The sequence below is a fragment of the Chelonoidis abingdonii genome, chromosome 1 (assembly GCF_003597395.2).
Source record: "Chelonoidis abingdonii isolate Lonesome George chromosome 1, CheloAbing_2.0, whole genome shotgun sequence".
NCBI classification, from domain to species: domain Eukaryota; kingdom Metazoa; phylum Chordata; order Testudines; family Testudinidae; genus Chelonoidis; species Chelonoidis abingdonii.
Window position 1 is genome coordinate 18,853,596 of NC_133769.1, and position 17,521 is coordinate 18,871,116.

Here is a 17,521-nt window from a genome sequence, read left to right on the forward strand (position 1 = left end):
ACACTTGCAGAAGCCACAAATGTTTTCTTCAGCTGAACAGTGGTTGTCACTGATTGAACTGTTGGCATGCGGTGAATGACCAGCAACCACCCGGGGATGTGCACCCACGCACGGCTGGCTTAATGAAGGAACATGAAAGAGACATTGGTCAGGCTAGGCTGATGTGTGCCTACATTCACTGTTAAGCCCCGGAAAGGAACAGAAGGAAGGGGACCTGACTCAAGCCACAAAGCCAGACAATGACATCATCATGTTTTCGGAGGAGACTTGATCTATGGGGGAAACAAGGCTACAGCTTTATTACAAGCTCAGAGAACAATGTTACACATGAGGGCGTACTAGCAAGGAAGCCTTTGGTCTGCACATGAAGGACCCAGTGTGGGTATTTTGGAAGAGACCTTACTTGATAACTTCCCTCAGATACTACCTATGTGTCTGTGCACAACTCTTACTGGCTAGAAGAGACCCAGAAAGGTTCAAAATTCTCCTTCCTGGTAAAGTCTAAATGTCAGCATAGTATTGCATGCCTGCAAGTCACCAGAGAGGTGCAGGGCACAATCCACAGGATAGTGAGTGATGGAAAGGGGGTTTCTGGCTGAGTGAGTGCCAAATCCTTGCAGCTAAAGATTGATCCAGGCCCTGGTTCCACTGTACCTGTTTGCTCTTATACCTCATTGCTAAACTAAATAATCTTGCAGCGTATACCCAGGTGTCCATGACCTACCTTTTTGTTAAACCTTTCCCACTAAAACTGAAGCTGTAGGCAGTGGGCATGCTTTGGCTGCTGCTTGCTGAATGTGGACTATCTTGTTGTCCTCTATCTGTTTCCCCTCCCCACACACACCTGTTGCCTCTTGTCTTATTTTTAGATTGTAAACACTCTTTACTCTCTGGGCACTGTGCCTGGAACAATGGGGGCCTTACTGGAATCCAAAGGTGCTACCACAATACAGTCACAAAACCAAAATCTTCAAAAGATAAAAACAAGTCAAAGCCTCAAAATGAACAAATTAAAACAAGCCAGTAAGCCTGCTCAGAGTGCTGTGTAGGACCTGGAAGGAAGAGACTGGAACCCTTGACAAAGACCAATGGGAGCTGCAGGGGTGGCGCCTGCAGATGGGGCAGCACGCAAAGCTGCCTGGCCATGCCTTCACATAGGAGCCAGAGGGAAGACATGCCGCTGCTTCCAGGAGCTGCGTGAGGTAAGTGCCACTTGGAGCCTGTACCTCTGATCCCCTCCTGCGCCCCAGCACTCTGCCTAGCCCTGATCGCCCTCTGAACTCCTTGGTCCCAGCCCAAAGCACCCTCCTGAACCCCAAGCCCCTCATCCCCAGCCCCACTCCAGAGCCCGGACCCACAGCTGGAGCTTTCACCCCCCACTGCAAGCCCCAACCCCCTGCCCCAGTCCTGTTCCCCTTACAGCCCTCCAACCCCCTCAGCCCCAGCTGAAGCCCCCTCCTGCACTCCAAATCTGTTATTGCTAGCCCCACACCAGAGCCCGCACCCCCATCTGGAGACCTCACCCCAACCACACCCTAACCCTCTGCCCCAGCCCAGAGCCCATTCCCACCCTCTGAACCCCTGTCTCAGCTCAGAGCACCCTCCTACATACCAACCCCCTCAATCCCATACCCACCCCAGAGTCTGCACCCCCAGGCAGAGTCCTCACACACCCCTGCACCCCAACACCATGCCCCAGCCCGGAGCCCCTCCTGCACTCCAAACCTCTCAGCGCCATCCTGAAGCCCTTTCCTGCACCCTAAACCCCTTATTTCTGCCTCCACCCTGGAACCCACACCCCCAGCCCAGAGCCCATGCCCTCTTCTGCACTCTAACCCTCTGCCTCAATCTGGAGCTCACTCCCATACTCTGAACCTCTCGGCTCCACCCCTCAGTTTGGAGCCCCTTCCTGCACCCTAAACCATCCTGGGCCATACACCAGAGCCCATACTCCCAGCTGGAGCCCTCATCCTCTTCTGCATCCCAACCCACTGCCTCAGCCTGGAAGCCCCTCTCACACCCTGAACTCCTCATTTCTGGCCCGACCCCGGAGCCCACACCCCCAGCCAGAGCCCTCACCCCCTCCTTTTGTGAGTGACAGAGGGAGGGGGGATGGAATGAGTGGGGATGGAGCCTCTGAGAAGGGGCAAGGAAGAGGTGGGACCTTGGAGGAGGGGTCGGGCAAGGGACAGGGCAAGGGAGTTCAGCTTTGTGCCAGTAGAAAGTTGGCAACCGTACATGGGACCCTGAAAACCATGGCCTATGTCATACCATGGATTGACACATATTAAAGCACAAGCCTTGTAAATGTTTAGGAGCCTTGTCTGAAACGATATTGTGTCTTTACAAGCATAATTAATCCACAACAAATTCTGCTCTCAGTGAAGTTCCAATTTGTGTCATAGACTAGTGGAGTTTAGCAAGTTGTAAACACAGGAGTCCCATAGGAGAGTCTTAATCACTGCATGAGTCATCAGGTAGTGCAGCTGCTGGCACACATATGGGCTCCCCCATGGAGTGCTGAGTCAAGGGAAGCACAGGAAAGGCAGACTCTAGCCTGGCTTGTCTGATTGCACAAACATACACGTATACATATTGCTAAGTCTAAGAAAAGAACAGAAGACCCAGCACGAGTCACAGAACTTCCCTGGTAAATGTAAACTCCCTGTATGACTTATATTAAACTGTATTAAATGAGTTCAAGGGATTACAGTGCAAATGGGTTTGCTTTAGTTTACAACAGGCCATTATAGTGGAAGAAAATGTGTGCCTAGAGAGTGATAAATGTAAACATTCAAAGTGATTATTGGTTTGCTTTGTAACAGCTACAGTATGTTTATGTTTGTAGATTCATTTTACAAATTGCAACTGCTGTAATGTGCAATGCTTTCATAAACCAACTGTTCACTACACTATAGCTGTTGAGTACAGCGGATGGATTTGCAGCCCAAAAAATTGCACAAACCACAAAAAGGCTTGGAAACACCGGATTCAATTGTGGCTGTTACGGGCCTTCTTTTATATCAGAAAAACTCATCAACAGACAGAGCCTGGCCTAGGTCTTCCATCACAACAATACTTGGGTTTATATATTGTATAGAACCTACAAAGCCCATTCATAGACCAGGACCCCATGGTGCTAGGTGCTGTACAAACACATAAAAATCTGGTCCCCGTCCCAAACTACTTGCAATCCACTACTTTCCATGTCTACCATTACCGGTAGATTGGCAATGCGGCAATTGATGCAGCGTATCTATTTACTGGGTCTGGTGAAGACATGCTAAGTCAATGGTAGAGCACTCTCCCATTGACTCTGGTATTCCAGCTCCCTGAGAAGTGTAAGGGAAGTCAGTGGAAGAGCATCTTCTGTCGATACAGTTCAGTATAGACACCGCAGTAAGTCAACCTAAGTTACGTTGACTTCAGTTACATTATTCACGTAACCGGAGTAGCGTAACTTAGGTCAACTTACCGCAGTAGTTTAGACAAGGCCTGTGTATAAGATTAAGCAACAGATGGATATGGGCAGAAAGGAGAGCACAAAGAAACACCTCTGAAAGCTGCAAACGCTACTCCATGGTAACAGTATATAGGATCATTGTAGAGGCAATCTAAAGATTGGGACTGTGAAATACACACATTTTGCACCTATATTCACAGGCCAGATGTAGCAATTAAGCATCCCCTCTCTCCAGCACCTGTATTCTACACATACCTCTATAAGGGATAATCTTCATTCAGAATATGTGATGATGCGTTGCCAGGCAGAGTGAAGCCGCTTTTGCAGCACCAGTGTCTCCTGGCCCTCCCCAAAATGGATTCAAAACATTCATTTTATGTATATTTAATGTAAGTATTGTTTAATAGCAGTTTATCATGGATAAATCAAAATAGATTTGCACAGCATGTGACACACACAGGATCTGATCCTCCAGTCAGAACAGTGTTAGGTGGATCCTGGCGTCCCTGTAGAGTCCCATTGACTTAGGTGAGGTATTGTGTGAAGATCCTGAAGTAGGACTGGGGACACAGAATAAGAGATTTTCCATGCATTGAAGGATTTACTATTGAACAGCCTGCTCTTGTACATGTTGGCCATGTGAAGTAGGCCCAAGGAATGATATCACTCCTGAGTAAAAGCAGGTCATATTAGTGTGATGGCAAGATCAAGCCATAAGATCTTTGGACTGTGAACCAGGGATCAGCACTTTGTTAATAGAAGCCTTACAATAACTTCATAAAGCTTATATTGGATCAGAGGACTGGTGCATATTTCAAAGCTGCAGACCCTGTTTACAAGTAAGAGCCAACATCTCCCTTTTATCCTCCAGCTTAGGAACATCAAGCTCATGTCAACTTTTTTATATATTTTTGAGTACATGGTGGTTCAAGGATACAGTTACACGTGAGACTGAGATAAAAATCCTGATCCTGATCCTGGCTCCAGCTATTCCTGCTCTGGAGAGACAAAGAGGCTGTGAAACTGGCTGACTCTAAGAGCCAAATATTCTTCCAGCCTGGAGTGGCATAAATGGCACCCTACTCCTTGTAGTTCCATTGACCTGGGGAGCATGGTCAGAGAGGGTGCTTTAATACTAATCAGGTGCTGTGCAAACACATAGTGCAGACTATCCTTTCCCCAAGGAGCTTATAGTCCAAATATAAGCTGAGGCAACCAGTGTGTAAGGAGCAGGCATGCTCCCCCTACGTGGTCGGAAGCTCCAAGAAGAAATCTGCCTGCCAAAGGCAAGCTCTCACTGAGGCAATGTGTCTGTGCCCCTCTCTCAATATGGGCCCATGCCTATGCAGCTCATTCAGCCTTGTTTATAAACCAGCTGCTGAGACTCATTCTAAAACACATACATCAGATCTTTCAGAAGCAAACAATCTCCATGTCAGTGAGCATAGTATATTGTGTATGAAAGTGTAGGCAAGCAACTCCTTCCCACTAAGCCTGCCAAGCGGAAGGGCCAAATGTTGCTTTTGAAATGAGTGAGGTTGTCCACAAAGTATTTTTACATCTGTGAGATATCATAGTATGAACCTCCTAAAAATGAACACACATCTTGGGCCAAAGTCACTGTGATATTATTCCATTGTGTTGCCCCTGTCATGAGCTCTGTCCTTTAAAAACGAAATTGCCTCACGTTCCCAAACAAGGCCCAAAGCAAGTAACCTTTGCTATGCCTAGCACGGTACAACTTTAAAATAACTTGAACTACCTTTATATAAACACACATAGCTAAGTTCAGCCTTCACTTAGGCCATGTCTACACTTATCAGGAGATTGGCGCTGCTGTGATCGGTACACTGAGGGTCAATTTAGCGGGTCTGGTGAACAGCGGCTAAATTGATTGCAGAGAGCTCTCCTGTCGACTCTGGTACTCCAGATCCCCGAGAAGAGTCAGCGTGAGGGAGTTTCCTGTCAATACAGCATGGTGTAGACACTGCAGTAAGTCGACCTAAACTACGTCAACTTCATGTACGTAATTCACGTAACTGGAGTAGACTAACTTAGGTCAACTTACTGCGGTTGTTTAGACCAGGCCTTACACTAATAGAAACTCTTTGTCTTCCACTTGTATATATGTAGCATTAAATATTTTACCTAAGTAAGGACAGCCATGTGATATATTGGTTTAATGAGGCAAGTTATATAAATGATCTTGGGTATTTTATGACCCAATTGTGATTCATTTTTGAAGATTGTCTACTGTATTAATAAATGTATTGAGATTTTATGGCTTTTGGTATTCCCAAACACTTTGCAATCTTATTATGGGGAAAGCAAATTCTCAAAGCTGTTAAGCTATAGTATTCTTTACACCAGGGGTCTGCAACCTATGGCACGTGTGCCAAAGATAGCACTCAAGCTGATTTTCAGTGGCACTCACACTGCCTGGATCCTGGCCACCGGTCCGGGGGGTTCTGCATTTTAATTTAATCTTAAATGAAGTTTCTTAAACATTTTAAAAACGTTATTTACTTTACATACAATAGTTTAGTTACATATTATAGACTTATAGAATGAGACTTTCTAAAAATTTTTAAAACGTATGACGGCCACGCAAAAACCTAAATTAGAGTGAATAAATGAAGATTCGGCACACCACTTCTGAAAGATTGCCAACCCCTGCTTTACACAAACTGTCTCTGTCCCACACAGGAGGACCCACAGAAATGATTAATCTATATTTCCTTGGCAATGCTGTAACTAAAACCAACACAACTTTTATTTTAATAAAAAATTATATTTTATTTCAGTGTTTTTTGCCTGCTCCATACTCCAGCATAGAACTTCCCTGGCTGTATCGAGTGAGTCCTGGTGTTCCAGTTTATTTTAGTGTTTTAATACAATGGCCACTAAAACAGTGGGACAAAATGGATTTCCTCCTACACCTGCTGGGATTCCGAGTGATTTTCTGGCTGAGCCAGTATGGAAGCTAGCAGTATCACAGTTATAATATTAAACAAGACATCTTATTGCTGTCAGCTCCAGGAAGGAATGTGAGGAATAGTCAAAGGGACCCACAAAGAGTAAACAAATAATTTGTTTACTTATGGTAAAATTATGTTGCCATTAAAAACATAAGAGCACAAAATATTCATTTCCAAAGTAATTACATCCATTCTGCAAGGCACTCAGTTTAATACTCATCTACAGCCTGAATTTTTAATTACCTTCAAGAATTATCTCAGTGCTACAGAGGCACCATTCATGCTGCCATATTTAAGGTATGACAGCACTTCCAATATAAACTTCAAATGTATATGACTCAGCTGTACAATTTGGGAAGGAGGCAAAAGTAAAGTAGACACATGAAATTCCAGCCTTGGTAGGATGTCTAAATAAACCTCTTGCAAAGTAACCACAGATCTGGTTGTTTTACAGTTTGATTGATTTGATTTTTCTATCTCCTGACTTATAAACATAATTAATATTTCTGGGTTTTTTAAATGGCCATTCAGCAGTAAAGTATGAGCTTGTAGATAACTTTTTGGGGGCTGTGCATTTACAAATCCTTCCACCACAATCAATCTAGTCATAAAAGTAACTTGAGTAAAAAGGTGGCATTTTTGCATATGAACCAGCTCAGGTGCTGAATCTACGGGTGCCACACCCCCTGCCTTGAAGTGGTTTCCAGCATATACAGCATTTACAGTTTGGTTCAATGGCTCTCAGCATCCCCACTCTTAAATTGTTCCAGTGTCCCTGGCTCACTGTGTGTAGTTAGTGACTAAATTAAGTTTCTACTATTTTTTTTCTCCTACTAGCACAGATAAAAGAGCAAGTTGAATTGTATTCTCTTGCCCCACTGAAATCCTCTGTCGACTTTAGTTGGGTTCCGCCAGCATAAATGAGAAGCATTTGGCCATTAACATTGAAATAGCTTTCTTTGAATTTCATAATACTGTATACTATGTCCAGCCTTCCAGTTTAGTTACAAATTTGTAGATAAAGTGATGGTGTTAGGAATGACATTAATCCTAATACAGAATATAAGAGCTGATTTAAAAGGTAAAACACAATATTTGTACTGAAATGAGTGACATTGTGCAAATTGCTGTGCCTGCTGTCATAAATGTGGAAACAATAAAAAAGTTGTGCTTACATTAAAGTTTGACAACACTTTATTGGATAGAAAATAAATATAAAGCAAGTTTTGCATTCTGGATTTATAAGGTGGTCATTGAATACTTAATGAGATGTTAGCTGAAGCACCACTGACTGGTAAAATATATACAGAATATTGCTTCATATGGTATAATGTAAATTTAAAATACATATGTAAGCAGGTAGAGGATAATAGGTTTAAGAGGAATAGCCAGCATGGATTAGTGAGCTTACAGAAACTCACAACTCATATGAAACCAACCTAATTTTCTTTTTTGACAGGATTACTGACCTGGTGCATAGGGGAAGCAGTAGACATGATATATGTTGATTTGCAGTAAAGCTTTCGACACAGTACCCTATGACATTCTCATAAGCAACCTAGGGAAATGTGGTTTAGATAAAATTTTTATGAGGTGGGTGCACAACCGGTTGAAAGAACAGACTCAGAGTAGTTACAGAAGGTTCATTTTCAAAAGAGAGGGTGTACAGTGGGGCCCCATGGGGTCAGTCTTGGCTCTAGTACTACTCAATATTTTAATTAATAACTTGATAATGGAGTAGAGAATGTGCTTATAAAATTTGCAGATGACACTCAGCTTGGAGGGGTTACAAGTTCTTTGGAGGATGGGGTGATAGTTAACATGACCTTGACAAATTGGAGAATTGATCTGAATTCAGCGAGATGAAATTCAATAAAAACAAGTGTAAAGCACGTCACTTAGGAAAGAAAAAATCATATGCACAACTACAAAATGGGAAATAACTGGCTAGGTGGTAATACTGTGGAAAGGATCTGGGGATTACAGTTAATCACAAATTGAATGAGTCAAGAGTGTGATGCAGTTGCAAAAAAGGCTGATATTATTCTGGGGTGTATTAACAAGAATGTTATATGCATGACATCAGAGGTAATTGTCCTGCTCTATTTGGCATTGGTGAGGCCTCAGCTGGAGTACTGTAACCAGTTCTGGACACCATACTTTAGGAAAGATAAGGAGAGACTCCAGAGGAGAGCAACAATGATATAAGCTTTAGAAAACCTGACCTATGAGGAAAGGTTAAAAAAATCTATGTATGTTTAGTCTTGAGAAAAGAAGACTGAGGAGATCCTGATAACAGTCTTCAGATTTGCTGTTATAAAGAGGACAGTGATCAATTGTTCTTATGTGCGGATAGGACAGGCCGTAATGGGCTTAATTTGCTGCAAAGGAGATTTAAATTGGATATTATGAACAAACTTTCTAACTATAAAGGCAGTTAAGCATTGGATTAGGCTTCCAAGGGAGATAGTGGAATCCCCGTCACAAATGCATAGATTCTAAGGATAGAAAGAACCTCTGCAATCTCAGTCTGACTTTCCATGTAGCACAGACCAGAGACCTTCCCCAAAATAATTTGTAGAGCAGATCTTTTAGAAAAACATCCCATTTAGATTTTAAAATTGTCAGTTATGGAGAATCAACCACAACCCTTGGTATTATGAGGTGGGTGCATAACTGGTTGGAAAACCATTCCCAGAGAATAGTTTTCATAAATGATGTTATCATAAGTTATCAGTGGTTCAGAAGTTATGCTGGAAGGGCATGACGAGTGGGGTCGTGCAGAGATCAGTTCTGGGTCTGGTTCTGTTCAATATCTTCATCAATTATTTAGATAATGGCATACAGAGTACACTTATAAAGTTTGTGGACCATACCAAGCTGGGAGGAGTTGCAAGTGCTTTGGTGGATAGGATTAAAATTCAAAATGATCTGGCAAAATTGAAGAAATGGTCTGAAGTAAATAGGATGAAATTAAATAAAGACAAATGCAAAGTACTCCATTTAGGAAGGAACAATCAGTTGCACGCATACAAAATGGGAGATGACTACCTATGAAGGAGTACTGCAGAAAGAGATCTGGGGTCCTAGTGAACCACAAGCTAAATATGAGTCAACAGTGTAACACTGTTGCAAAAAAAGCAAACATCCTTCTGTGATGTATTGGCAGGAGTATTGTAAGCAAGACATGAGAAGTAATTCTTCCACTCTATTCCGCATTGATTAGTCCTCAACTGGAATATTGTGCCCAGTTCTAGGTGCCACATTTCAGGAAAGATGTGGAGAAATTAGAGAAAGTCCAGAGAAGGGCAACAAAAATTATTAAAGGGAAGATTGAAAAAATTGGGTTTGTTTAGTTTGGAAAAGAAAAGACTGAGAGGGGACATGATAACAGTTTTCAAATGCCTAAAAGATTGTTACAAGGAGGAAGGAGAAAAATTGTTCTTAAGCTCTGAGGATAGGACAAGGAACAATGGGCTTAAATTGCAGGAAGGGAGCTTTAGGTTGGACATTAGGAAAAACATCCTAACTGTCAGGGTGGTTAAGCACTGGAATAAATTGCCTCAGGACTTTGTGGAATCTGCTTCACTGGAGATTTTTAAGAGCAGGTTAGACAAACACCTGTCAGGAATCATCTAGATAATACTTAGTCCTGCCATGAGTGCAGGGGACTGGACTAGAGGACATTTCAAAGTCCCTTACAGTCCTATGATTCTATGAAATTTGTTCCAATGGTTAATTATTCTCACTGTTAAATGTATGCCTTATTTGCAGTCTGAATTAGTCTAGCTTCAACTTCCATCTATTGGATTGTGTTATAGCTTTCTTTGCTAGACTGAAGGGGCTCATTAGTAAATATTTGTTCCCCATGCAGATACGTACAGACTGTAATGAAGTCACACAACTGGAGGTTTTTAAGAGTAGGTTGGGCCTGGTAGTAATGGTCTAGATTTATTTGGTCATGTCTCAGTGAAGAGGGCTGGATTTGATGACTGCTCAAGATCCCTTCTAGCCCTACATTTGTAAAATGGAGTGTAAGTTGGTTTAGGCTAAGACTAGTCATAGAATATCAGGGTTGAAAGGGACCTCAGGAGGTCATCTAGTCCAACCCTCTGACAGATTTTTACCCCAGTCCCCTAAATGGCCCCCTTAAGGGTTGAACTCTCAACCCTGAGCTTAGCAGGCCAATGCTCAAACCACTGAGCTATTCCTCCCCCTTTCAGGGGTCACTGCACCTTCCATCTCACCTGTTATCCAGCTAGGATCCCCCTCCTATTTTGCAATTTGGGAAGGGCAGGGTGGTTGCAACTCCCTGATATTTGTTTACCGCAGTCGTAACCTCCCAGCTCAGAACCCATGGTTTAACTTCACCATTGCATAATAATGTGTCAAATGTGTTTGGTAGGACGCTGTGACATAAATGATAAAAATAAGAACATATATAGAAAACTGTTGAGCAGAGGATGGGTCATGACCTTCCCTGCAAATGGAGCCATTGTGTGTACATGTATCAAGTAGCTTACAGAAACCTGCAAATATCATGTATTACTACAATATTTGCAAGAGTGCCATATGTGTAAGCAGTGCGTGACATCTCTATCCGTAATATACAACACTTGAGGTGGTGGCATTGTATCAACCACACAAACCTTTGGGACTCTCATCTGAACTTTGCAGGCTAGGCCTATCTCAAACTGTTTCATATTTTCAGTGGTAAAATCCTGAAACCCTTACTCATGCTAGTAGCCCTTGGGACTCACTATGTCCTAATATTTAGGACACCGGAGTCGGAGTCAGTAGACCTTGGTTCTTATCCCTACTATTTCATTGACTAGCTGTGAGAGCTGAAGCAAATCACTCCACCTCTCTACTGCTGTTTCCTCTACCAGGCCTTGACTGTTCTAGATTATAAACTCTTTGAGGCTGTGCAGAGGTGAATTTTCCCCACAATAAAATTAAAATCAGTTTTCAATCTGTCCACGAAACCTTTGCAGGAATATGAGGGATCCCCAACATGTGGAATGTTGATTTATAATGAAACAGAAATACTAACCTATATTGACCATATACAGTACCTTCCATCAGAACATCTTGGAGATTTACAAGCATGAAATGTTTTTAGTTTCACAACATGTCTGGGAGGTAGGTAAACATCAGCATTTCACAGATAGGGAAACTGAGATACAGACAATTTACCTGATTGGCCAAAAGTCACACAGGGCATCTGTTGCAAAGCCAAAAGGAGCACACGGTCTCCTTATTCCCAGTCATGTGCCTTTATTATAGGACCAGAAAGAAGTTGATAAGAGTGGTCCTAGTGAAAATCTGTTTACAGGGTAGAATTCACCTGAATACAGAGACTTCTTTAGGTCAGTGGTTCCCAAACTAGGGCCACCGGCTTGTTCAGGGATAGGCCCTGGCAGCCGGGCCAGTTTGTTTACCTGCCGCATCCACAGGTTCAGCCGATTGCAGCTCCCACTGGCGGCAGTTCATCACTCCAGGACAATGGGGGCTGCAAGAAGGGCGGCCAGCACATCCCTCAGCCCGTGCCACTTCCTGCAGCCCCCATTGGCCTGGAACGGCAAACTACGGCCAACGGGAGCCATGATCGGCTGAACTTGTGGATGCAGCAGGTAAACAAACCAGGTCGGCCTGCCAGGGGCTTCCCCTGAACAAGCCGGTGGCACTAGTTTGAGAACCACTGGTTTAGATCCTGTGCACAACTAAAGCCCTTAGCATCTTTGTTAGCATTTTGCCTGGGGTTTAATCTGTTCTTCCTAGTGGAGTATTTCTGCGAATAGAATGGCTTCACTTCAAAACATCCTGCTTCAGTAAAATATTAACACAGTGATGAAAATCCAGAAGATTATTGAACTGAGTCTGTCCTTTCCACATGTATTATAACACACTTATCCCCACTACACACTGTTCTCTGGATTGTACCATGTTTATAGTCTGGTGAGAGAGGGTAGGTTGTTTACAAGTGATATGTGTGCCACTGTGTTGGCATGACCAAGTTGTCTTTTAATAGAAGATGACAGTGTTGGAGAAAACACTCTTTTCAGAGTTAGCTCATCTGCTGGGCTACCATGTGGGCAGGGAATGGTAGGATGCTGACTAATGCTGTGTGGAAACATGGGAAACACTAAGAAAACCGAAATAGACTGTATCTAAGGCATTTCCTTTACTTCTATATTTTAGGAATTTTCTCCTCCCATCCATTCCATTGTCCAAACTTAGGTTTTCTTGCCTCTGCTTTCACTATTCCCTTTTATTTTGTGTATATTTTATGTTCTGTGATTTTTACTAGCTTTTCTTTACATTGATTTGAAACTATAACCTTCAATGGCTTTAAAGCTAGAAAAATAATTTGAAAATGTCAAGTCCTGCACTGTCAGGGCATGTCTAAATGATCTAACACTTTTCCCCCTAACTTTTGTGCTTATCATGTTTGAGTGGAAAATACCCACAGATTAGGCTATTAAGAGCCTAATCTTTCTCCCACTGCAGTTAATGGGACTTTTGGCACTGACTTCAAAGGAGAAGAGACCTACTGGCACTAGAAACCATACCAATATTCCCATTCAAAGTAGATCATGAAGATTACATGGCAACACGGGTTTCCTAATGGGTTTGTGTGGTTTTGTTTATTTTTCTTCATTTAGCAATGGCTTGCTAGATGGTCCGCTACACTGCTGCACTCTTTTCTTCCCAGCTAGCCTGCTGCTGCACCAAGAGAACAGACACAAAGGCTGGAGATCAGCTGGGAAAACAATGAGATGGTGGTGCCAGTTTTTAGAACATCCAGTCTTGTCAGTGATTGTCCACTATGATCCTTGGTAAATTGTTTGAGTGGTTAATTAATCTCGCTGTTAAAAAATGAATGCCTTATTTCTAGTCTGAATTTATCAAGCTTCAACTTTCAGTCATTGGATTATGTTACATCTTTCTCTGCTAGATGGAAGAGCCCATTACTAAATATTTGTTCCCTTTGTAGGTACTTACAGACTGGAATCTAGTCACGCCTCAACCTTGAACAGCGGACACCAGAATTTGACTCTGTTTACAGCAGTGGTCACACCAGTGCCAAATACAGAGGTAAAACTACTACTCAAGATTTTCCAGTTTATGTATCCTAGGATCACATTTGCCCTTTTGGCCACAGCATTGCACTGGGAGCTCATGATCAGCTGATTATCCACTATTACCCACAAATCTTTTCCAGAGTCACTGCTTCCCAGGATAGTCTCCAATCCTGTAAGTATGGCCTATGTTCTTTGTCCCTAGATGCACACATTTACATTTAGCCATATTAAAATGAATATGTTTGCTTGTGCTTGCTTACCAAGCAACAGTTATGGGTCTGCTGCATTATTTACCACTACACCTTATTTTATTTATTTTTAATTCAAGCTTCTGGCTTTAGTGTGGAGAACACTACCCTAACAGGCAGGGGCTATTAAAGCTTTTCCACATAGCCCTACCACTGCACCTCAAGTGTAGCTCACAACTACACCTGTAGTGCAATCTTGAGCTTTTTTTGAGCAGAGTTTCAGTCCTGCCAATTGTGAAGTATAGTGTAGTTTATATGTGACTTTTAACCAATGTAGTGCTTATGAAAGATTCAGGCCTCTTAGCCGTAGAACCAGATGAAACCCAAACGGTAGAATAGTACAAGCTCCCCACTCACCAATGAGCCTCAACCAGAATCCAGAAGCAACACTCTGGGGTGTGGGAGAGACAGTTGGTCTCTACACTACTCGCTTTCTCTGGATCATGTTCATTGTACTTGTGGCTTTGTGAAGAGGACACAACTGTCTATGAGATTTGGCCCGGTGTCTCACTCCCACTTATCTTTCTTCAATGCATCTCTTGCAGGCACTGGCCTTGCACTGGTGTAACTGAGGATACAATGAGACAACTCTCTTGCGTGAAAGAACAAAGGGCATCTCCTTGCCCTGTCAAAGTCGGAGAATTTTTCCATTGATTTCAATGATTCTAGGCTTTGGCTCTGAGACCAAAGTCTCCAAAGCTGGACGCCAAACGATATGCACCTGAATCTGATTTTCAATGGCGCTAAGCACCATTAGCTCCCAGGAAGTTAATAAATGAAATCACTGATCAGAAGCAACAGTTGTGGCTCTGATCACTTACATGGGGACAGTATAGCAGAAAGGCACATCAAGAAACTGATTTAAGTCTCACTTCATAAACTCGAATAGTCTAATCCAATAAAGCAGCAGAATGGAAAAAGGGTGTGGGGGAAATAAATATAGAGCCATGATGGAGCTACCTGATTTACACCAGCTGAGGATCTGGCCTGCAATCCTGAAAGAAATCAGATACTTGTAACTTGTTTTGCTTAGCAGGTATGCCTGAAAGAATAGCCCAGGTGCTGATGGAAGCAAGTATGAAGGTGTTTGAATTCTTTCTCTACACCCTTGAGGCAGTACTTACTGAAGTAAAAGATCAAGTTCCCTTTTAGTACAGGAAAATGGGATTATTTATGACTGCCCCTGGGGGTGAGTGCCACACATATTTGAAAGACAGGTTCTTAGGCTATGGAATTTGTGAGCCCCATATTGTTCTTATCAAAAAGAAGCACACAAAGGTATCAGAACTAGCAGAATATTACCAGTTAATAAATAATAATACTTTACACTTGAGTGATACCTTTTCACTTGAGGATGTCAAAGCACATTGTCATAAAGCCATAGTTTTCAACCTGGGTACCTAACCTTAGGTAGCTAATGCCATATTATAGGCACCAAATAAATAGATGTTCAGAGGTGCTGCGCGTCCACAATTTTCACTGAAAACAATGGGAGCTGCGAGTGCTCAGCACCTATGTACAACCCACTTTTAAAGAGGTGCCTAAAATGTGGATGTGTTGCTTAATGATAGGCACTCAAGTTGGGACAGTTCTGTCCTGAGTAATTAATACCTTGGCATGATAAGGTAATTATCCTTATTTTATAGGTGGGTAAACTGAGATGCACAAGAGAGGTTCAAGTGACTTGCACAAGGTTACGTGAAAGTCAGTGGTTGCTTAGTAAAACATGATTAGACCCAAAAACATTCTCATTATTTGTATTACTATAGCACCTACAGACCTGGTCCATGACTACAGCTACTGTTGTGCTAGATGCTGTACATTCACAGAATAAAAGACAGTCCCTGCCCCAAAGAGCTTACAATCTAAGCATATGGGAAAATGGGGAGTACAAGGAAGCAAGATGACAAAACTGGTCATAACTGAATGATGCTATTCAGAGTCTCCTAATCCTGAGTAATTACTGCTTCAAGCAGCCCATACTCAGTTCTATTGTGAAGTATTGTGGGATATAGAAATACAGGAGAAGATGAGTGAGATCCACCAATGCACACCATTTACATTCCCACAGTCACTGGAACTGGTTCATATGGAGCCTCTCCCACTGCCTTCTTATGAAATGTGACAAGGTGACCCCAATGTCATCTAAATGCTACAGCTGAGAGTACAAAGTACTGGAGGTGGTCAGGCTAGATGATGTGGTCCTTTCTAGCCTTCAAATCTTGATTATGACTCTCCTGCCCTGATGCCAGTGGAAATATGAAATTTATTTATAAAATCTTTTCAGTTGAGGAAGAAAACTCACCTGTCAGATCTAATCATCTCATTTCAAAGGAACCGCCTCCCCTCCTTTAAGGATACTGGCAGGCCTGACTGTATAATAGGTGCAGTATAATAATTGGTTTCACCCCTGACCCTTATAGGACATAGAGAGGGAATTTACTGCCATGCAGATATTGTATTATACAATAAGCTGTGATGAGTCCAAAGAGGGACTTTGTATGCAGTACCCTTTCTCCAATTTTGGAAGGCAATAACTCTCTCTTGGTTGCATATTGCTAGGCTCCCATGTTCTCAAAGACAATATAGATATGACTACACAATGGCAGAAGGAACTACCATGTATCTGCATTCACTAAGGTCTTCCCTACTCCACTTCTATGGAATTTACTTAGTCTTGCTCTCCTTGGTGCCATGCAATGGAGGCTAGCATAGCTAACAGAGAATAATCCATTAGCTCACTATGAGAGGGTATTCACGCCACACCAGAAAGGAAGGAGTTAAAAATCAGCCTAGGGAGGCTGCACAGGGAGTAGCCAATTGGAGAGAGGCTGCACGGAAAAGCCAATCAGGCCCAGTGGCCTTACTTAAAAGGAGCTGCAGGGTCAGAGACAGTTGGTGCAGGAAGCCCAAGGAGAAAGGACTTCCTAGTGGGCTACAGGAAAGTAGCACCTTGGACATAGTTTCCAGCAGGGACTGGGACACGAAGAGGGAGCTCCTGCCTGGCTGCTGAGTCATGCTGGCTGAAGGCCCAGAGAAGAGGGTAAAGAAGGTGTTGGGGATGCAAGAAAATGGCCCCAGGAACTGAAGCAGCACTGGTAGAGAAGTTAAGGAGAGGCAACAGGAGGCTGCTGTCTACAGGTTCCCTGGGCTGTGACCTGGAGTTGTGGATGGACCCGGGTCTCCACACACTTACGCTCACCACTGGGGAAATGGCTGGACTATAGAACTGGGAAATATTTCACACTCAGGGAAGGGGAAAAACACAAGTGATGACACAACTGGAAGGCCGAGTCATGAAAATGATGCTGCTGTTCCTGGGCTGATACAGTCTGCAGGCACAGAAGGTAGTGGGAGAGGCACCACCAGGAGAGGGTGCACTAGCTGAGAGAGCTAATCCCTGAGATGGCCAGCACAGGTTGCCTCTTTTGTGAGTAGACTCCATCAAACTCACCTAGTCTACTCTTCTGCAACTGGAGAATTGCTCCCAAGGACACAGTTCCCATTGAATATATCTATAAAAGCAGCGAAGAATCCTGTGGCACCTTATAGGCTAACAAACATTTTGGAGCATGAGCTTTTGTGGGTGAATACCCACTTCGTCAGATGCATGCGAAGTGGGTATTCACCCATGAAAGCTCATGCTCCAAAATGTCTGTTAGCCTATAAGGTGCCACAGGATTCTTTGCTGCTTTTACAGATCCAGACTAACAAGGCTACCCCTCTGATAATTGAATATATCTAGTC